Raw genomic sequence first — 24,602 nt, 5'->3', positions numbered from 1 at the left:
TGCAGGGGGTGAAATCGGGTCCCTTGCTGGTCGGGGGGAGGGGCGGAGCAGGGCTCCCACGCTGCCTCTCCTCTGCTGGGCTCTGAAACAAAGTCTGCTGCTGCAGGGGTTGAATCGCTGGTCGGGGGGAGGGGCGGAGCAGGGCTCCCACGCTGCCTCTCCTCTGCTGGGCTCTGAAACAAAGTCTGCTGCTGCAGGGGTTGAATCGCTGGTCGGGGGGAGGGGCGGAGCAGGGCTCCCACGCTGCCTCTCCTCTGCATTGCTCTGGTTGCCATCCTTTAACATTGGCCCTGGTGACAGAGAAGTAGCTGGGGCTGGTAAGGGGGATCAAAGGCCAAGGATGATTATAAAGAGTGGAAATAGGGGACTATAAAGTATCCAAGTTTCCAAGTTTATTTATAATTTGATAGACCGGCCATCAACAAGTATCTGGTCGCTAAAATTAACAACAAGTATCTGGAGCTAAAATTAACACTTTAAAATTTTTTTAAAAAACGGAGGGGGGAGTAAACTAGACAAAGACAACTGGGTGATGATGGCGTTGATACAAAAGGTAACAAGGGAGGGAAGGTTTCATAAATACATCGAGGCTAAAATTAAAATTAAAATGGAGGAAAGAGAGGGAAGGGAAGCAACAAATGGGGAGGGGAGGTCGCTTCATAAAAGTGGTTCTTGGTAATCGCTGATGAATAGGTGAAAAACAGGGTGTAGAGAGTACAGGAGAAGGAATACAATAGAGGGGGAAACTGGGGAAAAGTAGGAAAAGGAAACCTGGCAAGTAGGTACAGGAGAAAAAAGGGAGACCAAAGACTGGAGGGAGACATGGTGGAATGAAATCAAGCTATAGGGAGACAAAGTGGCAGATGAACAAAATGGAGAGAAAAAAAAGATGAAACAAAAGGATCAGCATCAGAGACTGATGCAGAGGTGGAAGGGAAAAAGAGGAAGGAAGAGGAGACAGAACACTGAAATGCAATCCTGAGAGACCAGGCCCAACTGAACTGTCTGAACACTGTACTGTATTTATTATTAGAATTTGATTTCTGGGTTGATGGCCTTTGTCCTCACTTCAGACTGTCAGACCCTACGGTAAGATTATAAACTACAAGACAAAGCCCAATACATCATAGATTAAACTATCTGGATAATTTTACAGGTCTGCCTTCTTTCAGCCCTCTCCTCTGCCCCTCAATATGAAGATCTTATTGTATAAGTTAAAGGGATTTTCAGGTGACACTATTGGTAGAAAATACATAGAAAGTTGAGTTATACATTCACTGGCCACCCAGGAACATATAACGCCATATGTTTGTTTGTTTGTTTTTAATCTTTATTGATTTTCTATATATTAACAGTGCAATGCACAGGTATATAAACATATAATAAATCAAGAAAAGCACAATCATCTTACAGGTATACATAAGCAACCATATTATCCCACCCTCCTCCCATCCTGGATGTGTATGGAAATAAACCAAAAATTAAAGACAAAAAAATCAACTATAGTGAAGTAATAAACGCCATTGTATCGGGCAATGGTGCGTCCGCATCTGGAGTACTGCATCCAATACTGGTCACCATACCTTAAGAAGGATATGGCAATACTCGAGAGGGTTCAGAGGAGAGTGACACATTTAATAAAGGGTATGGAGAACCTTTCATACACTGAGAGACTGGAGAAGCAAACCCTATGATCACTGGCTGGATACAAACAGATTGGCTCTAAACATTAAAAAAACAAATGTTATGCTTTTTCCATGGAAAGATAATTTTCCCCTTGTTACTCCAATCTCTATTCAAAAAATCCCCTTACAATCAATTAATAATATTAAAATCTTAGGGGTGATTTTCGATAACAAACTAAATTTTCACGATCATATTAGTAACATTGTTAAAACTACCTTTTACAGACTACGGAAAATTCGATCTATTTCTAAATTTCTATGTCCCAAATCACTTAATATTCTTATTCACTCTTTGGTGATGTCTAAAATCGATTATTGCAATTCCCTTTTTAAAGGAATTGCTTTACATGAAATAAAACGTCTACAAATTATACAAAATGCTTCAATTAAACTTATAACTAAATCAGGAAAGTTTGATCATGTAACACCTCTACTTAAAAAAGCCCACTGGCTTCCAGTTATTCATAGAATAACATATAAACTTTGTATAATTACCTTCAAAACCATTTATAATAAGACTCCTGCTTTCTTATTTAAACTACTAATTCCATATTCTACAAGAAGAAACTTAAGATCTAATGAACAAAACCTACTGTCTATCCCTTCATTGAAAATTATAAATACAAGACGACAATTTATTTTTTCAGTTACTGCGCCACAGATTTGGAATGCCCTCCCTATATTTTTAAGAGAAGAGTAGGAACTTGGAAAATTTAAAAGTAACTTAAAAACATTCCTCTTCAAGGATGCCTTTGCAAACTAATTTTATTATCCAGCTAACCCCATGCTATCTGTATCATATTTATTTTGTTACCCTCTTGTATTTTCCCTTAATGTTCTCTCTTTACTTTAAGATTTGTATTTCTTTCCCCCTTACCTAATGTTATGAATATGTAAATTGAGCGTAATTTTGTCTTTTTTTATTTACTGTATTGTTACCTAAAAATGAAAATTTTAATTTGTACATCGCTTAGAAGTCTGATTAAGCGATTAATCAAGAATCCTAATAAACTTGAAACTTAAACTTAAACTTGAAACTTATAGAGTCTTTTCATAGGCAGTAGTCCCAAAAATGAGGTGATCTATTAAAGAATAAGTTTGAGTGTACAACCATTTATTTATTGGGATTTATTAACCGCCTTTTTCATGAAGAGATTCACCCAAAATGATTTACAATACACTGCATAGTAGTCAGGTTCCCTTAAGTATTTACGTGTGGATAAGTAGATTATAAGGGGGAACGTTGTCAATGTGGACTACCATTGGCCTCGGTTATTCTACTGTTAACCCAGGTTATTAGTAACTAGGGCCCTCTTTTACTAATCCACAGTAGAGGCTTCTACCACGGCCTGGGTTCTAAATGCTCTGATGCTTATGAGCATTTAGTGCTTCGGGCTGCATAGAAACCTCCACCATGCCATAGTAAAAGGGGGGTAGGTCTCATTGGATAAAATGGGATCTGTGTTAAAAAAAAAAAAAAAAAAAAGCATGAGTTGTGGTAAAATAACCTGTCTTAACACTAGCCCACTTTGATAACTCCTCCCCCCCTTATAAATTAGTCAAGGCCTTTGGGGTGCTGGAGATGGGGATATGGGCTCTAATTGCTTTCTAGCATGACCTTATGTAGTATGGTAAAGGTTTGTGGATGTTGCCAGTGTTCAAGCATGAGAAGACTTTCTAGCAGAAGGACAGGCATCACATTTATGCCACACTATTTAAAGCAAAATATATGACTGACTAGGGTTACCAGATTTCCCCGAAGGAAAATCCAGACCCGTGGCCACATTCTGAGGCCCAGCCAGTTCCGCCCCATTCCGCCTGTGTCACGCCCCTGCCCCGCCCCCCAGACAGCATCCGCACATGCGTGTGTGATGTCACTGCGTTGCAGCTGCGCATGCATGGGTGCCCCTTCCCGATGCGATTTTTACAGAAGCTTTTCAAAACCTGGACAAAGGAGGACATGTCCGGGGAGATTCGGACGTCCGGTAACCCTATGACTGCCTAAGAACCAGCATGGTCTGTTCTTAAGTGGCAAATTGAGAATAACTTGAGCCAGCATCGTGACCAATCACTGCAATTCCCTCAAGTTACACGGTCACACATTTAGGGCTCCTTTTACGAAGCCGCATTAGCGGTTTAACGGGCGTAATAGCGCGTGCTAATTTGCCGGCCGCGCTAGCCACTACCGCCTCCTCTTGAGCAGGCGGTAGTTTTTCGGCTAGCGCGGGGGTTAGCGTGCGCTAAAAAATGTGAGTGCGCTAAAGCCGCTAACGCGGCTTCGTAAAAGGAGCCCTTAATGCGATTAGTGGTTTCTGCTGCTTTTTGTTCATCGGTGATTTTGAACTGGGATTGCAGGAAACCCTCAAAATGTTTTCCCATCAACCGAATGCCCTCTGGGCAATAAATATTTTATTACCTTCCTTGCCACTCTCTATAGGGAAGCACAGCTGATTTCACAGTTTTATTTTACCATTTTTCTTGGCTGGAGTCATCTGTTTTAAGAGCTGTCTTGGAATATGCCCGAAACTAATGCCTTGAATGATGGCACAGCAGGAAGGAGACAGGGCTGCCATGGGATGCTGTCTTCTTGAAACATTTCACTGCTGGTTTTACGGCTTTTGAAATTTCTTGTTTCCATTGGAAACTGTAGCACAGCGGAGGAAAAGCTGTGGATGCAATCTCAGATTCTACAAAGTACAGCAAGTGCTTTTCAATCAACACAAACAAACCCTGAGGAGCGCACCAAGTGGCACAGCTGGCACCAGATGGGAGTTGTATAGGGTGTATAATAGCCCCAGATTCAATTGGTAAACAAACACGTGACGGTTGAAAATCAGAGAAATTCTCAAAACAGGAGATCTTACAATGTGGGTTGATTGCTCCCATATTTCTATGCAATTCTTCATTTTCTGCTCTTGTGTCTTAAAGCCATTCGCTTGATTTGCTTTTTTTAATGCTTTGCAGTACAAATATCTATACATTAACATCTATTATACTAAAATAATTCATTGTATCCTTGTGCTGAAATAGCCATTTTCTTTGCTCAATGCTGTATACACTGTCCCCCAATCCTATAAACTTGTGTGCACATGTTTAAACACAGTGTTCCCCCGGTCATTTGTGGTCAGCGGTTCGCGGTCCCGGTCATTCGCAGTATTTTCCGACCGTGAACCGCCGACCAGGAAGTACTATTTTTATCTCTAACCGGCTAGATACTCATTGATAGTCGGTATATTAAAAAGCAATAAACTTGAAACTTGAACTTGAGAGGACAGCTGGAGAGGCAGGAGAGAGCAGCCGGAGCGCTCCTGATTGGTAAGGCCCGACTTTAGTGCAGGAAGAGACGGTCGGAGCATACAGCGAGTGATTTCCTTCACTCGCTGGCACTCCGGCTGCTCTCTCCTGCCTCTCTTGCTGCCCTCTCCAGTCTCCCCCATGAAAAACCGTATTCGTGGTTTTTCAAGATTCGTGGGGGTTCCTGGAATGGAACCCCCACGAATATTGGGGGAGTACTGTACTTAATATACTCAGCACTCAAAAAAGTAGATTTATAAACAGCACTTTCTCATCTGTAATAATCTTCAAAAGCCTTGGAGGTGACTATTTATTTTAAAAAATTTCTATATCGTTTACAACTAAACGGTTAACAAGATATACATACATAATCTTAAAACATGGTAAAATAAACATTTTTTAAAAACCCTTAAAATTCATAGCTAAAAAATACTAACATAGCTTTGCATAAAAACAGAGCTTAAAAAGACAGATAAAAGCTAATAGCATATAATTGACACAGATTAATAGCGTAACTGTGGATCATCAGGTTTACCAAAAAAGGTATGTCTAAAAGAAAGCATCAACAAATAACTGGGTTTTAAGTAATTTTCTAAACATACCCCTCTCACAATTCCGTATCTGTCCTATCAGAGAGTTCCAAATCTTAACTCCTACACAGCAAACGGTCTTTTTGCCAGTGTCCACTAACCTTGGGTTCACAGTCATCTTCAGCAAAGCCAAATTCTCAGAACGCAGAGATCTTTTTGGAATATAACTAGATATGTTATTTTAATCAATTCTGAAGTGTTTCTGTACAAAAATTGGTGGCAAATCATTAAAGCTTTGTACTGTATTCTGAAGGTGACTAGTTTCACATGAGCCACTCTGCCCATAATTCACCTGAATTGTCATGGGCTTCACATGCTAATTCATTTGTTTTCCATCAAAAAACTTTAAAAAAAAAAATCTTTGTTGATTTTTAAACTTTGAAAGTGCAATATAATTAATTGAACATAAACACTGTATAAAATGCACTATTAATACAAGAAGACATATTATGTGATTACAATATTATAATTAAGTAATTTTAATAATCAAAATATATTTCCCCCCCTCCCCTCCTGGATTTTTGAAAAATTACTCATGTTATTTCAGTATACAAAAGTGCTTAACTTAAAAACAGTGTCTCTCTTTAGAATATTACAGAGGAGAAAGTGAAGCTATGGTGTTTATTAATCTATTTTTTGACTGCTGAATATATTAAGTATTTGGATTTAATTGCTCCCACCATAAGACATAACATAACATAATATAATAAATTTTTTATATACCGGAGTACCGTAGGAGTTCTGTGCAGTTTACAAAAGAAAATTGAAACAGTGACAATAAAAACAAATGACCTAGAAATTACAAATATTTCTTAAATAAGTAAGTTTTCAATAATTTCCTGAACTGCTGGTAAGAGGCGGAGCCGAGTAACAGATTTACAAACCATATCACAAGAAGCTGCCTGAAAAGATAGGAGTCATTGAAAATAACTCTTGTATAAATAACCCTTTACTGATGAAAAAGCAAAGAAATTACAATTACGTCTTGGGCATTGTGAATTAATGAAAAAAAAAATGATCCACAGGATAATCAGATGCTAAAACATGTAAAACATTATAGCATATACAACAAAACTTAAATCTGATTCTGACCTCAACTGGTAACCAATGTAGTTTTTGGTAATAAGGTATGACATGATCTGATTTTTTCAGACTGAAAATTAATCGGACTGCCGTGTTTTGTATGATGTGGAGTCTATGAAGATTTTTCTGATAACCTGCTAAGTAATCTATACTGCTTCACAGTAATCCAAAATACTTAGAATTGACTGTGTTGTTTTTAGAGCTGCAATTCATCAAGTCACTAGGTCTTGAGCATGAGTCGATGGCACCTAACAACAACTCATGCTCGAGACCTAGCGACTTGATGAATTGCAGCTCTAAAAAGAAATCGGTTTTATTCTAGTCCAGAAAGGTCCTCCAGCGTCATCCCCAAGGTAGTTTTCAACGTGTCCAGCCATCTGATTGCAGGTCGCCCTTTTCGCCTGGTTCCTTCAATCTTCCAAAACATGATGTCCTTCTCCAGTGGTCTCTCTCTTCTGATGGTGTGACCAAAATAAGACAGTCATAACTTCATCATTTGGGCTTCGAGAAACATAGCTAGTTTGATCTCTTCCAGAATCAATTTGTTAGTTCTTCTGGCAGTCCATGGCTTGCCTAAAATCCTTCTCCAACACCAAAGCTCAAATGAGTCAATCTTCTTTCCATCTTGTTTCCACTTTTGCTGTACCAACAGCCTAAAGTTTCAAGTTTGTTTATTTTTGATATACCGGCTATCAAAATAAATATCTAAACGGTGTACAATATAAAAAATTGTTGAGAACTGTTAAAATGAGTAAATAAAAATAATATTTTTCATATATTAAAATACTAGGCAAATTCACATTAACGTACATGAGACATAAGGGAAGTTGGGAAAGGAGAAGTTGGTTAAAATACATCGAAGTAAAAATTAATTTAAAAAAAGGGGAGGTAAAAGGGGAGTGGCAAGACATTAGGGAGGGGATCACTATAGGAGAAGCGTTTGATGTTTCAGAGCTTCACAGAAATTAAAAGTTTGAGAAGCGGAAGCTGGTACTAAAGAGTAAAGGCATCTTTAAAGAGAAGAGTTTTGAGCTTGGTTTTAAATTTTCCAAGCGAGTTCTCTAATCGAACATCTAATGGGAGGGCATTCCACAACGTAGGGGCAGAAACTGAAAAAATGGATTTACAAGTAGTATCGTTAAACAGTTCACATATTGATGGAATGGAAAGTAGATTTTGATTGTTAGATCGGAGGGTCCTGAATGATAAGTATGGGATCAAAAGTTTATTTATAAATGCTGGTTGGTTAGAGTTTTTTGTTTTAAAGGTGAGGAGGAGTATTTTATAAGTGAGACGATGAGTAATAGGTAGCCAATGTGCTTTACATAAGAAGCATCAAATTATGGACCTGATCAATTTAACTTATTGTGCACATATTTATGCACATATTCTAATTTATAGAATAAGGTCAGTTGCTTGTGCAGTTTAATTTAATAACTGGCTCTTAAATGGACTTAACAGCCAATTAGTGATTTAAATTGGTGTTAAGTGGCACCGATTGGCAGTTGGGCACCCAACTATTCATACTCTGTATTCTAGAATTTTGACGTGCAAATTCTGTATGGTGTGGATATGTGAAGGGCATGGGTGGGTCGGCGGCATGCTTAGAAGTTAAGCGCACATGTTATAGAATACCAGTAGTTATGCGCCTAACTGCCAGCATTTAGACATAGGTGCTTACGCCAGTCTTTGATATGGCATAAGTGCGGACGCCTACAGTTAGGCATGAAACTGCAAAATTTTACTAGTCTTCTATAACAGTGATTCCAAATAGAACCACTGTTACAGAATTCATGCTTAAAGCGTATCATCCTGGTGCCTAATGTTTGGTACTCTTTATGAATTCACCCTTATGGGAGTACTTCTGAAACAGTTGCTGACTTTTAAGCACTAGGATGCCATGCCCTAAGCACAAAAGCCCGGATTCTCTGATCATGTGTCAATCACACGGTGGCGCCATTTAGAGAATTGCACTTCCGGCAAAGGTAGGTGCCAGAAATATAGGTCAGGGTTTTCAAGGCCTACATTTCTGGCACCTGCCTTTGATGTGAATCATGCCTATCAGTGCCTAATGCTACTTCCAGCGTTAGCTATGCCTACAGTGGCATTAGGGGCCAGTAGGTGCCTATGGAGGTGTTATTCTGGACCATTCTTTTAGGCCAGTGGTCTCAGACTCACACCTTTGGATTTGTAGGTACTTGGAGGGCCTCAGAAAAAAATGTACACGAGGTAAAACTCTTTATAGTTTATAAATCTTTCCTTTTGGCTAAGTCTTAATAATAATAATATTGTAATTTATAGCTAAAGAGACATGATCAAGAAACTGTTTTATTTTACTTTTGTGATTATGATAAACATACTGAGGGCCTCAAAATAGTACCTTACAGGCCACATGTGGTCCCCGGGCCGCAAGTTTGAGACCACTGTTTTAGGCTATAGTAAGCACCTGGAAATTTCTTTTAAAGAACTCTTTTTTTTTATAATTCTTTATTCATTTTCAAACTTACAATAAGTGTGACAATATGTCCAAACAAATTAACAATAAAATATATCACTTAATAATCATAAATGACACAAATGATATGTTCTTATCTCCCAACCTTCCCACCCTTTCCTAGCATATAATCAATACCTTATACAATATGTAACAATAAAATTACCCTCTCCCCTCACAATTGAACTTGTAAATTTAAGGGAAAAAATGTCATCTAATCAGTACAATACTTTGTTAATGGCTCCCACACATCTTGAAATTTCCTGAAACATCCCCGCTGTATTGCAATAAATCTCTCCATTTTATAAACATGACATAAGGTGAAACGAACAGGATCCGTTTCTTGGTCCCGAAACTGCCCTGCAAAACACTCTGTCATCTGGAGGCAATTCCCCTTAGAAAGAAAGATAGGTAGCCAGTATTCTAAAGAGATTTTGCCTGATTTATTATGAGTGTGCATTCATTTATATATCTGTTACATGGGTCAGTGGTAACCATCACAGGAAAAGGGGGATGGACAAGAGAGGGGAGGGGGTGCGTGAGCAGGATATGTACATGGCAAGGGGTTTGAGCATGTATTGTCTTAAAGATGAAACTTCATTAACATGATTAAATGACCTCTTCCCAAACCATCGAGAGAGTAAACACAAACATTCTGCATCTGATTACCTCCAGCACAGGCAGGAACAAAAGACATCCTTTTAGACAGAGACAGAAAACTTATCCATTAAAATGTGTCCTTTCAATCCCCTCTTACGTCATGAAAATGACGTCATAAATGCACAGCATGAGCGTGGAGGGAGAGATATTCTGGATATGTCTCTTGAGGAGGAGTTTTTAGGGGCTGTAATATGAGTCAAACAGCGCAGGAACAGTCTAAAAATTACATAAGCAACAAGAGTGCAGATAATAATAAAGATTATAACAATAAGAAGGTCTTTCACCCACCCCTGCATCCAAATAAAATACAGATCCCAAGGATTAGATAAACCAGAATTACGTTTAAGTTCAACATTCTTATTGATAGTAATAAGGGACTCAAACCTAGCCTTAACCTGGTCTCGGGCCTTGAATTCATCTGGGACCCCTATCTCATCTATGTATAGCTAAAGTGCACTGGCCTATCTACTGGCTGAGTAGTTTAACACGGAGCCGAAGGTCTCCACAGAGCCAGTAAATATCACCTAAAGCAAAATCTAATGCAGCAACAGTGAAGCATACCTATAATTTCCAAAAAAGAATACTAGGCTGTAGTTAAATTTCCAGTATGCCTCGGACAATAGTTTCTGATTAATACATTAACACATTTTAGCTAATCATGATTTAATCAGGACTACTTGAAACCATCTTCCTGCCCTCAGGGTCTATCTGCATCCCCATGCCAGAGTCAGATTGATACAATTTCCCATAGGCCTTTGGTGACACCAGCTATGCCAACCGAAAATGCTGAACGCCTGCAACGGCTATGCTGACATCTTCCATATTCTTTGAAATGAAAGCAAACTTGTGGTACCCTTAGCCAGCTTGCCTCGCTTATGCCTTGCCAATCTCTAACAGTATATCATAGCTGTCCTCCAAGCTATGAAGATGAACAGTTCCCATTATGAGTTCAAACCTCTGTCTTAGGTTGCATAGGTCGTATCTATATCTTACCCGTCGTTGAGCGAATGAACGGTGCATAAGAGGTGCAGGAAACTTTCTCAGGAGGCCCAGGCAAAAAGGTACAAGGATGTCATAAGAGAGTATGTAAGTATGGGATATGGGATAATATTATCTCTGACCCTGGTAATGGTAATGCAATAGGCCATGCCAAATTAAAACCAAATTAGAACCAAATTAGCAAGTTGTCAGAGAAGATACTGGAAATTCATGTATAACTGCCTTAAAAGCTAAAAGAAATGTACACGTGTTTCACTCTACAGCAAAGGAGAATCATAACAATACATAGCAAAATTTGTAGAATAGTTAAGATAGGATGAATTAAAACATTAAATACATGGTTTGCAGTGGGCGAATACTCAAAGAAAAGTTCCAAAGCTTGAGACATGAGCATCTCGGAGCAAATTTTGTGCAATCTGTCCATTTTCAAAAGTGATAGTATGGTTCACTTCTTTGGAGGTTTTCTTAAGTTGTTCAATAAAGTTCAGCAGCTTATGAAATGTCTCATTGCCCATACCAAGAGGTAGTAGATGTACAGCATATGAAATAAAGTCTGGAATGTCCATAGAATAGATTAAATAGGTGGAATTGTACAGCAAAGCATTCTTAGGAAGGTGGCTATCTCCGATGAACAGCAAACATTGTGTACAGCATGTGTGGAAAAGTCTTTGCAGTCAGGGTGCAGGAAGATGAATTAGTCCAGCAGGAACCGGCAGTCTCTTTAAACTGGTGAGATGGGATGAAATGATGTTTGCACAGGATCTGATGTTTGCACAGGATCTTTCAGTCACTGCAAATTAGTGGTATTCATCCTTGAGATGGAATGATGTTTGTGCATACAGGGAGGGATTTGAAAAGAGTCCCGATATCATTCAGCAGCTGTACTCCAGTGTGATCCAAATAAGAGATAGAAAATGGAGGAGAAACCATGTTGCCTGTACTGAATGTAGAGAGAGAGAGAGAGAGAGAGAGAGAGAGAGAGAGACCAGGTTGCCTGTACTGAATGTGGCAACATGTAACAATATTAATGCATTTACTTGGTATAGTTATGGCAAAAGAGAGACAATATTCAAGTACTTAAGGTTCTTAATCAGACATTCCAAAAAGATATGTTTTTGTGTGCTGCATATAACTATTATGGCAATTCAGAGAGACCATAATTCTGTACTGAATGTATTTAAAAAATTATGTCAGAAATGTGTACTGAATGGTTCATATCTAGTGAGCACCATAGAATAAACACTGTATAGATATAGAATAAAACCTTTTCTTAAAAATATAACCCCTAACTAAGCTACATTTAGCATATGCAAATTATAGGGAAAAAAGAACATTGCGCATTTGGGCTAGTAAAAAGTGGGAAAAGAGCTAGCTCTAGAAATGGCCAATATTATATATCCTGGGGTACCCCTCAAACCAAAACAAGTAGACAAAACACAGACCACATGGCACAGACAAGACACAAAACACATAGCTCTAGGCTTCAAACTATTCTTCCATCGGTCAAGTGTTCAGAGCTGAACTTATCTCTGGAAATAAACACATTGTTATAGAAAAACAAAACAGAGATGAACACATGAGTAAAGTATATGGACAAATAATGCATAGCATAACCATCTCATATTTAGAAAAGCTAATGTCTCTTTGGATCATCTTTATCTCTGCAGTGACAAAGAGGATCCCTGGAAAACACCAGAAATATCCTAGTGCCAAAACTGGGATGGGCTTGCATATATCCGAACCGCTGCTAAGAAAAAGAAAAGAAAAACACATTTTAATTTTGCAACATCCTAATTTCAGCTAAAACAATAGGAAGGAATTTTTTTCCAAATCACAAATGTGCCAGCTGTGGCTTTCCAGATTTTATCTTTAATAGTCCTATTCATGCGTTCGACAATACCGGAACTCTGTGGGTGATATGGGAGATGAAATTTCCACTCAATGCGGAATGCGATAGCTAAATCTTTGCATACTCTGGCAGTGAAAGCAGGACCATTATCTGAGTTGATGTGTGTGGGACATCCCCACCTAGGGATGATTTCGCGAAGTAAAATGTTCACCATAGTCTGAGCAGTTTCATTTGTAGTGGGAAAAAACTTCAGGTTATCGGGAGAACATGTCAACAATAACAAGGGCAGCTGGTATACAGGGTTTCCCCTCTTTGCACCAAAGTCCGTCCGAAGGGCGGCTTTGGGCACCGGCCAGATGGGCATTGATTAAGCCAGTGACCAGGGTCTCCGCAATTAAAACATCCAGTACTTCTAGATGGATTATTACCATCTCAATCGGAGACAGGGGCCCGCCCGCTACGAAACCCGTGACCCCCTCTTCCGCGAGGAGCGGACAGGCGCGGTCCCCAGGTAGGTAGCTGGCCCTAATAATGCAGGATTTCCCGAGGCTTAGAGATCTCAAAGCGTAGGAGAGTGTTGCGTAGTGGTTAGCGCTACAGCCTAAGGAACCTGAAGCTTGGGGGTTCAAACCCCGCACTGCTCCTTTTTTCAATCTGAAATTATGCACGAGAACTAGTGGGCCATTCTGAAATCATTTGTTTGACCAGAATCTGCAAAGGAGAACGGAGGTTAGAAAGGAAAGTCTGAATAAGTAGGGAATCCATATTTGCATGGGCACTAAGACTCATTAAGCCTCTTCCACACCTATCAAGCTCTGTCTGCAATCCTGATCGAATCACATTGGATTCCTGTTACTCATCGCATTACCTTTAAAATCCTACTTTTAGTTTTTAAAACACTGTCTTTGAATGAACCCCAATTCATTAATAACTATTTATTCCCCATAGTATATCACGTTCTTTAAGATCCATTAATCCATTAATCTTTAAGATCCATTAATCAAAAACTCTTAACAATTCCATCACTGAAAGTTATCGGAACTCGTCATCATGATATCTTCTCTGTAATGGCCCCACAATTATGGAACACCTTAACTCAGCATGTAAGAGAAGAAAATGATCTAAACCATTTTAAAAGCAATCTGAAGAGCTTCCTTTTTAAAGACGCCTTTAATTTATTTATTCCCTATTCCTATTGTTTTCACCATTCATGTCTTCTTTTGTGCTTTATTAATACAATTGTAGTTCTGCCCTTTTTTTCCTTATGTATCTGTTAGTTTGTATGTCAATACGTCAAACTCATGTAATTTACTATAAATAAGCTTATGTGTACACCTTGTTTTTATTTGTAAATCGCTTAGCAAATTAAATTAAGCTATTCAATAAGTTAAAAATAAACTTGAAACTTGAATCTCACAAATTTCCATATTTTTCTTGCTCTATCTGTAAAACTAATTCTGGCCCCTGTATTAATTAAAGTTAATTTATCCTGACCCTCTTTAAGACACATTGGCACCATGCATACTAATATCTTTTCTGTGACGGCCCCTATCGTCTGGAACTCAGCACCAAACTATATAAGAGAAAGTTCATCACTTGATAAATTTAAAACTAGCTTGAAGGCCTTTCTTTTTTAAAGACGCATTTGGAGTATAAAAGTCCTTTTAAGGACTGTAATGGGACTTTGCTCCTTGCTTTTCTTATTCATTTTAATCTTTTCTACAAAGTGCTAGATTATTTATTTTTTGTTTCCTCCCTTTTGTTTTGATCCTTCTCTCTTTCTTTTTCATTATAATTTGTTTTGTTTTTAAATATATGCCTTTCTGACTGTCTGTTTTAATAATTACACAAATGTATTTCTACCCTTTTTCATTTTGTTTCGGTAAGTTCCCCAAACACACCTGAAACAGGGAGCTCTTATTCGTTCTGTCCACTGAATATACATTAACATTTTATAACATTTCCAATATTCTTTTATCATTCTTAAAAACTTATTTCAGACAATTTGTCTATGTATCAAACAAGCTGCTGAAAAGTTCTCAGCCGGCCTACAAACAGTGCTGAAAACTAGTCAGCCTGCTTGTCACTACAACAAAGGAGAAGGAGGGGCTGTCCTCCTCCTCTTCCCGCCAAAGACTGCCACAGAATCAGAATCAGATCTCCGACTCCAACTCAACCACTTCACCCATACCACACATCCACAACCTGGTTCACTCACATTCAATTCATATTAAGCCCTACAGGGTTCACCACTTTCACCTACCCTATTCAACATTTACATATCCTCTCTAGGACACCCACTGCAAAACCAAACCTGATCTAGTACATATGTGCAGACGACATCTCCATCCTAATCCCAGTGAACAGCATAACAAATGAAACCTCAAAATACATTACTCATATAATGACCGAAATAGAACATTGGACAAGCAACTTCAAACTGAAACTCAACACAGAAAAAAACAAAAATCTTTCTTGCAAGCCCAACGGATAAAATTGCCAATTCAACGCTACATATAAAAGACCATGATTACCCAATTACCAACACAATAAAAATATTGGGAGTCATATTGGACACACACACCTCACTATGATTGAACACACGAATATTGTGGCAACAAAATGTTTCACGATGCTATGGAGATTAAAGACCATCAAAAAATACTTTGACCCACTTTCGTTTAGATTACTAGTGCAATCACTAGTGCTTTCTACCCTGGACTATTGTAATATCGTTTATTTGGGTATCATTCAGAACTCAGCTGTCCGCTTGATATATGGATTAAAAAAGAATGACCATGTCACCCCCACCACAAACCACTGCACTGGCTGTCAGTCGAGGCAAGAATATTATTCAAGTTCTCCTGCATATGTTTCAAGCTAGTTTGGGGACCAGCACCTACATATCTACAAACCCATTTCGCACTCCACAACCCTACAAGACAAACCAGAAACAGCTATCTTTTTTGCATACCCAAGCATAACCAATTGTAAATACAAAACCTTTCTGGACAGAACCTTCATGCTCCAAGCAAATAAACAACAACATTGGCTAGACAGTCACATTAATAAAACAGAACTGACCTACAATGCCTTTAGAAAACTCATAAAAACTACCCTATTTGACAGATACATCACCTAAACAGAACCTCACCAAGTACTCTTTCTTTTCACAATGCTCTCTGAAATCCTAATTCTTGCTGTTTCTGAATCTCTAAACAAACTGTACATTGTAATTTTTTCCCTTTTTTCAGGAAAGCTGCGATTTTTCTTTACAGGTCCGCTCCGAAATTCTTAGCAAACATTATATTTTGTAATTTTGATTCCTAATAGTCTCTGTACTCTGTACTCCCTCCACATATTGTAAATCGCTGAATGTTCAGCTCTCTTAAATGTAAACCGCCTAGAAGTCGCAAGATTGTGGCGGTATAGAAGAATAAAGTTATTACCATTATTATTATTATTACTGAAGCAAACAAAGTCTCATCTGTCTAGGAGGTGGAGAATCCTAAGTGCCTTTATGACCCATTAGAAAAACAATATCACAATGCAGGAATTTTTTCAATAAAAAAAACAATATAACAATGCAGAAATTTTCGCTTGCCTTACCTTATAAGCGAGGTACATTAATAATATACAATATAATCTTATACTCTATAAAATCTTATCTAAGCGATAGAAGAGAAAAGCGCATGCAAAGAATGGTACAGATGACAGAATGTGCAGACGTTTCTATAAATCCACAATAGAGACTTTCCAAAAGTCTTCACTTAATTTCATTCTTCCCGAAAGAATGGCAGCTGCTTATTTTCGCGGCGGGAATTTACCAAAAACTCCACATTAATATTTGACCTTGCCAAAAGGACAGTAACCGCGGCGGGTTTACCAAAAACCCTACAATATAAATAAAGGGTTGGAACATGACTCCAATACCTGTGAGTATTAAAGAACAGAATTCAAAATTCAGAAATACTCAAAAAATATTGGTAATGTCAAGTCCATCGAGGACGTAGCCCCCAAATTGAAACGAACAGGATAGAAACATAGAAACATAGAAAGATGACGGCAGAAAAGGGCCAAGGCCCATCAAGTCTGCCCACTATAGACCCTCCCCTTAAGATTAGCTAGTGTTTTGCCCTGACCCTCTTAGGGATCCCACATGGGCGTCCCATTTATTCTTAAAATCTGGCACACTGCTGGCCTCGATCACCTGCACTGGAAGCCCGTTCCACCGATCAATCACTCGCTCCGTGAAGAAATACTTCCTGGTGTCGCCGTGAAATTTTCCGCCCCTGAGTTTGAGCGGGTGCCCTCTTGTGGTTGAGGGGCCTCTAAGAAGGAAGATGTTATCTTCCACTTCTATACGTCCGGTGACGTATTTAAACGTCTCAATCATGTCTCCCCTCTCCCTGCGCTCCTCTAGAGTGTAGAGCTGCAAATTGTCTAGTCTTGCTTCGTACGGGAGACCTTTAAGCCCTGAGACCATTCTGGTGGCCATTCTTTGGACCGACTCGACCCTCTGCACGTCTTTGCGGTAGTGTGGCTTCCAGAATTGCACGCAGTATTCCAGATGAGGTCTCACCATGGCCCTGTACAATGGCATAATGACAGCAGGCTTTCTGCTGACAAAACTTCTACGGATGCAACCCAGCATCTGCCTTGCCCTTGAGGAAGCCTTCTCCACCTGATTGGCAGATTTCATGTCTGCACTAATGATTACTCCCAAATCTCGTTCCGCTGAAGTCCTGGTCAAGGTCTCCCCGTTCAAGGTATAAGTTCTGCACGGGTTTCTGTTACCTAGGTGCATGACCTTACATTTTCCAGCATTGAAGCCCAGCTGCCAGGTTGAGGACCAGCATTCCAATGTGCGCAGGTTCTGCGCCATACTATCTTGTAAATTGCCCTCGCTTACCATATTACATAGTTTGGTGTCGTCGGCGAATAATGTTACTTTACCTTGAAGCCCTTGAGTTAGATCTCCTATGAATATGTTGAAGAGGAGCGGACCCAAGACCGAGCCCTGAGGCACCCCGCTGGTCACCTCCGATGTCCCAGAGAAAGTACCGTTAACCATCACCCTCTGACGTCTGCCACTCAGCCAATCTCTGACCCATGCCGTCAGAGTCTCTCCTAACCCCATTGATTTCATCTTGTTTAACAGTCTGCGGTGTGGGACGCTGTCAAAAGCTTTACTGAAGTCCAGGTACACTATGTCCAGTGAATCTCCAGTGATCCGTTTCTTGGTCCCGAAACTGCCCTGCAAAACACTCTGTCATCTGGAGGCAATTCCCCTTAGAAAGAAAGATAGGTAGCCAGTATTCTAAAGAGATTTTGCCTGATTTATTATGAGTGTGCATTCATTTATATATCTGTTACATGGGTCAGTGGTAACCATCACAGGAAAAGGGGGATGGACAAGAGAGGGGAGGGGGTGCGTGAGCAGGATATGTACATGGCAAGGAGTTTGAGCATGTATTGTCTTAAAGACGAAACTTCATTAACATGATTAAATGACCTCTTCCCAAACCATCGAGAGAGTATACACAAACATTCTGCATCTGATTACCTCCAGCACAGGCAGGAACAAAAGACATCCTTTTAGACAGAGACGGAAAACTTATCCATTAAAATGTGTCCTTTCATAAGGAATTCCACCAGAACTCTTAATCTGTGTTTCCCTCTTATCTTAGGCGCCAGTAGGGCACCTACCGGCGCCTAAGTTAAGGTGCCATTTCTAGAATATGGGCCAAATTCTATATTGGCTTTATGGTCCTGATTCTATAAATTACACCTTAAGTTAGGCACCTAGATTGGTACACCTGGTCAATCTAGGCGCCTAACTTAATTAACTTAGGCGTCTAACTTAATTAACAATTATCACCTTATAATTGACCTAAATTGTACTTAGACGCCTTCCACTTTGAGGTAGGTGCCAGTCAGAAAGTACGCAGGGTTAAGGAGCAGATTGTGTTTTTCAATTAGGTGTCTAACTTAAGTGCACTCATTTAGGTCAAGAAAACCCTTAGGTTAGGACACCTTCTGATACCTAAGCCTACTTTAAGCATCACTAAGGATGATTCTACTGTATAAAGCATGCCTAATTTTTATAGAATCATGCTTACACTATTTGGCACCTAACTTTTTGGTGCTATTTATAGAATCAGGGCATATACGTTTAATTGCTGTTATAGAATCCTAGCATAAATTAGCATTTAAATGCCAACACTTACGACTATTATTAGTCATTTCTATAGTGCTACTAGGCATACACAGCATTGTACACATTATATGCAGGTACTATCTCTGTCCCTAGTGGGCTTAAGTTTTGTACCTGGAGCGATGGAGTGCCAAGTGATCTGTGTGACATGTAGTGCTTATGTCATGTCAATGACTGGTATAAAAGGGTGTGACCAGTAAGAAAAAGGAGGTATTAATGCCCCTGTATAAGACTCTGGTGAGATCTAATTTAGAATATTGTGTACAATTCTGGAAGCTGCACCTTCAAAAAGATATAAAAAGGATGGAGTCAGTCCAGAGGAAGGCTACTAAAATGGTGTGTGGTCTTCGTGATAAGGCGTATGGGGACAGACTTAAAGATCTCAATCTGTATACTTTGGAGGAAAGGCGGGAGAGGAGAGAAATGATAGAGACATTTAAATACCTACGTAGCATAAAGGCGCATGAGTCGAGTCTTTCAATTGAAAGGAAGCTCTGGAATGAGAGGGCATAGGATGAACTTAAGAGGCGATAGGCTCAGGAGTAATCTAAGGAAATACTTTTTTATAGAAAGGGTGGTAGATGCATGGAACAGTCTCCCGGTAGAGGTGGTGGAGACAGAATCTGTGTCCGATTTCAAGAAAGCCTGGGATAAGCACGTGGGATCTCTTAGAGAGAGGAAGAGATAATGGTTACTGCAGATGGGTAGGCTGGATAGACCATCTGCCATCATGTTTCTATGTTTCTATATCATCAGTAAAAGTTCTGTATGGCACACATTGTAGGCATGTTAGGATTTTGCCAGTGCCCCTCCCCTTCCCTTTCTTTGAAAATGGGGAGGGTAACTTAGGGGAGAGAGAGACACTTTAGGACATCCGGAGTGGGGTCACACAATTTTATTTAGCTGCGATCAAGGGATCACGGCCACAAAAAGATTGATGATCTCTGTTTCAGGATGTAGAATGAAGAAATATCAATGAAGTGCCCATGGCAGGAAGCCATGAGGCTCTTGCAATAATGAACAAGGGAGTCTGAGCCAGCGTGCACCATGAAACTCTAGCAGTGTAGTTCAGCAATTGAAAAACAGACTTTCATCAGCAGAAAGTGCTTGTGGTATTTAAAGGTGGTGCAGATGGATTTTTAAAAAATCTCCTCATAAAACATCTGCTGACAGAACCTACATACTTGGCAACATTATGCATTCATGATTGCTAGTACTTGCAACAAAGAGCATTATTATCCCATGCCGTATTCTGATATTCTCCAGCCTAAACTAACAGCCTTATCATATCACTATACACTTCTCCCTCCGTATTCGCTGTGATAGAGGATTAACAGACCCGCGAATACAGAAAAACTGCAAATAACTTTTTCATATGTTATTCGCTGTTTTCTATTATAAACCATTGTGAATATGGTGAAACTGCAAATAACCTGGCCTGTTCCTGAAGGAGAGGCAAAACATGGTGAAGAAAATGCTGGGAATCAGTGATTTTCTCTGTAAACACTTGGATCAGCTATTTCTCTATGCAAGCTAACATAATTGGGGGGGGGGGGGAAGGAGCCAGCAAGCTAAAAACCATGAATAATCGAAACTGCGATTGCTGAAACCACGAATACAGAGGGAGAAGTGTACTGCAAAGAGATATAACCATGCTAGAGAGATGTGTTGCTAGAAATTAAAACAAGATTTCCTTTTTTTTTTGACCTGTGTGTAATGTTTCAGAATAGAAGAATTTAGTGTAGTGTTCTAGACACTGAACACAACTGAAAAGTGTATGAACAACTGATAGTAACCAGTGCTTTTTTTTTTTTTTAGAAAAAAAAAAATGCGCTGGTACTCATATGGGGCCAACCCTAGGGACCAGGATGACTATCAGTGTCTGTTCTTGTAGTAGCCACACTCTCACAATATCCACTTCCCCTGTTACCAGCTGCAGAGTATATTAAAACAGTGGTCCCCAACCTTTTTGACACCAAGGACCACTTTTATAGAAGCAAATTTTTCCAGGGACAGATAAGGGGGGGATGATTCGGGGCAGGTTCGTAGGGCAGTTTTATACACAATATACATTACATTTCTATTGTTATTAAGTTATAATATTGTAATAGAAATTATACAACTTACCATAATGCAAAATCAGTGGGACCCCTGAGCTTGCAGAACCCCGATGACCCCGCCAACCCATCCCCCTAGGCAACATCTTTCCATCTCTCCCTCCCATCCCCCACATGCAGCAGAACCCCGATGACCCCACCAACCCATCCCCCTGTGCAGCATCTTTCCATCTTTCACTCCCACAGCAGAACCCCGCCAACCCTCCCACCGCGAGGCTAACATACCTCCACTCCAAACAGTAGCGGCGGCCGCACTGAACAGGTAGCTTCACTGCCTTTCCTGCCGGGGGGCTTTCCTATGCCGCCACGTCACTGATGATTTCATCAGTGATGCGGCAGCGGAGGGAAGGCCCCGGTGGGGGAAGGCAGCGAAGCAGCCTGTTCATAGCTGCCGCCACTGCTGTTTGGAACAGAGGTATGTCGGCTTCACGGTGGGAGGGTCAGTGGGGTTCTGCTGTGCAGGATGGGAAGGAGGGATGTAAAGGTATTACGCAAGTGAATCTCTCGCGGCCCGCTAGTGGGCCACGGACCAAGGGTTGGGGACCTCTGTATTAAAAGATAGTACGCCAGATAGAACACCAACACAGTTCTTGTTGAAAAAACAGAAGAAGCACGTACTCCACATGAGGTGAGCAGGAGACCACACCTCAGTCAAACAAGCAAAATTCAGAACAAGGTTCCACAACTTTAAATTAGAAATATGCACACATTTAGTCCTATGTCTGTCAGGACTTAAACATTTTGCTCTGTGTAATTGCCATCATTTAGTCATGAATGTTGCCGAATTGTCTCCATTGATATTTTAGGCATTGACAATTGCAAAATGGCTGTTGCCACTATACTTGTCCATTCCTGCAGGTATTTTAGAAAAGACTCTGTGTCATTAGATATTTTCTAAATTATTTCTGATATTCTACAGGTCTCAATTTTGATTTGTAGGTTCTATCTAAAAACTATTTTTGCATGTATAGAGATCTGGTTTATACCAGAGGTGGGACTTGTCAGGTAATCAATCAATTTCTTTGACTGGGTGACCTAACAGGTGGATCGGAGAAAGCACAGGCAGCCACTAAACTGAGGCCCAGATTCTCAAAACTTTAACACCATTTCTAAACTGTTTTCCAACAGTTTAGCCTGCACGCATTTTAGCAGCAGTTATCAAAACGGCTTATCTCTGTTTTTAGCGAGGTTTTGTGGCAGTGTCAGACACTGACATGCAAATGGGTTTTTCAACATTAAAATGAGCACTCCGGTGTGAATGTCATATCTATGCACAATGAGATTCTCTTTGTTATTATTGTTCCATATATTTGTATACTTTCTTAAAACCAATAAAACTATTTTTGAACAGAAAAAAAAAAATCGCTGAGCCCTTCTCCAAGAGCAGCATCAGCTTTTGGCGACAAACAGACAAATATCAGTGACTGGTCCAGGGGTGCCGGTACAGTGACAGCACTGTTTAGAACTCTGGCAAATACAGTGTTGGAGACTGCTAGAAAAGCCGTTTTAAGAAGCAACCTCCCCCCCCCCAGCAGTGGGAGAGATGCCCATTCTCTCCTGCTGCCACTCAACACCTCACCCCTGCAGCAAGAGAGATGCCCATTCTCTCCTGTTGCCACACAACACCCCCCCTGCAGTGGGAGCGATGCCCATTCTCTCCCATTGCCACACAACACCATCCCCTGCAGTGGGAGAGATGTCCATTCTCTCCCGCTGCCACACAACACCCCCCCTGCAACGAGAGAGATGCCCATTCTCTCCCGCTGCCATACAACACCCCCCCTTGCAATGGGAGAGATGCCCATTCTCTCCCACTGTCACACAACACCCCCTCTGCAACAGGAGAGATGCCCATTCTCTCCCGCTACCACATAACACCCCCCCCCCATAACAGGAGAGATGCCCATTCTCTCCCGCTGCCACACAACACCCCCCCCTGCAGCGGGAGAGATGCCTACTCTCTCCTGCTGCCAAGTGAAACCCCCAGGAGGAAGTGACGTCAGAGAGAGAGCTCCGAAGCTGACACGGGCTGCAACTTCTTCACTGCTTGCGCCGAAGTTAAAAAGGTACGGGGAAGAGGCGTGCACAGCAGGGGGGTGGGGAAGAGGGCGGGAAAGGGGCGCCACTGCCCCGGGCACCAGTTACCCTCGCTATACCACTGCTAGCGAGACTGGGAGGCTGGGCATCAAAATGGCAGATGATGCTTCATGTGAGCAAGTGCAAAGTGATGCATGTGAGAAAGAGGAACCTGAACTATAGCTACATAATGCAAGGTTCCACACTAGGAGTCACCACACAGGACAAGGATCTAGGTGTCATCATTGATGATGCATTGAAACCCTCTGCTCAGTGGCAGTGATGGCTAAGAAAGCAAATAGAAGGTTAGGAATTGTCAGGAAAGGTATGGAAGACAAAAATGTGAATGTTATAATGCCCTTGTATCATTTCATAATGTGACTGCACCTCAAATACTGTGTGCAATTCTGGTCACAGCATCTAAAAAAGAAATAGTGGAATTAGAAAAGGTACAGAGAAGTGTGCTAAAAATGATAAAGGGGTTAGGGGGGACTTCCCTATGAGGAAAGGCTAAAGACACTAGGGCTCTTCACCTTGGAGAAGAGACAGTTACACATCTCACTGGTGACGGGACATTCGTGCACGAGACTTCAGCGCACCGACAATTTGGCACAAGACACCAGCGCGCCGCCTAAAAAGTGACTTTTAAAGAGCTCTGATGGGGGGTATGGGAGGGGAACCCCCTCACACTTTACTTCAGACTGTTCGCGCTGCCGTTGGGGGGGTGTGGGGGTGCAACCCCCCACATTATAGAGAAAACTTAACTTTTTCCTAAAAAATTGGGAAAAAGTTAAGTTTACTCTATAATGGAGGGTTCCTATCACACCCCCCTCCCAACAGCAGCACAAAAAGTATGAAATAAACTGGGGGGATTCCCCACTCACACCCCGCGTCGGAGCTTTTTAAAAGTCACTTTTTAGGTGGCGTGCTGATGTCTTGCGCCAAATTGTCGGCGCTGCAATGTCATCAGGCTGAAGTCTCGCACGCGAATGACTATGAACCCATCTCTCCATAACCCCTGTACATTATATGGTGAGTCCTCCAAAACTCCCCCAAAACCAACTGCACATACCTGTTTACCACCCCAATAGCCCTTATGCATACAGGTGTCACCTATAGGGCTGGGTGGGTTTTGCTGGGTTTTGGAGGGCTCACACTTTTTATCAGACATGTACTAGTAAGGGTGGCATATGGGCCTGGGTCCCCTTCTCTGCAGTCCACTGCACTGCCCATCAGGCTACTCCAGAAACCTGCCTGCAGCTCTACTAGGACTGGCCATAGTATCTGTAGCTGTCCTAGAGACAGATATGTACTGTTTCATGTAGATATTTGGGGAGTGGGAGGGAGTCAGTGACCACTGGAGGAATGTATAGGGGCCATATTTTCATTCCAACAGTGGTCATTTTGTCAGTTTTGGTACTTTTTAACAATAGGTCTAGCTCAAAAAGTCCAAATTGTTTCTGGACATTTTGTAAAATGTTTATGATTGTAAAATGTCCAAGCTCTAAGCCCGCTCTAATCCCATCCAATATATGCCC

At 40.7% G+C, this 24,602-nt stretch overlaps 1 protein-coding gene across 1 annotated transcript in view; it reads left to right on the top strand.

Moving 5' to 3' along the window:
* XKR4 (XK related 4) overlaps window positions 1-24,602 on the top strand; it is a 549,749-nt gene that overhangs the window by 459,380 nt on the left and 65,767 nt on the right. The window lies entirely within an intron of this gene.

The sequence above is a fragment of the Geotrypetes seraphini genome, chromosome 2 (genome assembly GCF_902459505.1).
Source record: "Geotrypetes seraphini chromosome 2, aGeoSer1.1, whole genome shotgun sequence".
In the NCBI taxonomy this organism is placed as follows: domain Eukaryota; kingdom Metazoa; phylum Chordata; class Amphibia; order Gymnophiona; family Dermophiidae; genus Geotrypetes; species Geotrypetes seraphini.
The sequence above is the reverse complement of the archived record's forward strand: the minus strand, read 5'-3'. Positions and strand labels throughout refer to the sequence as shown.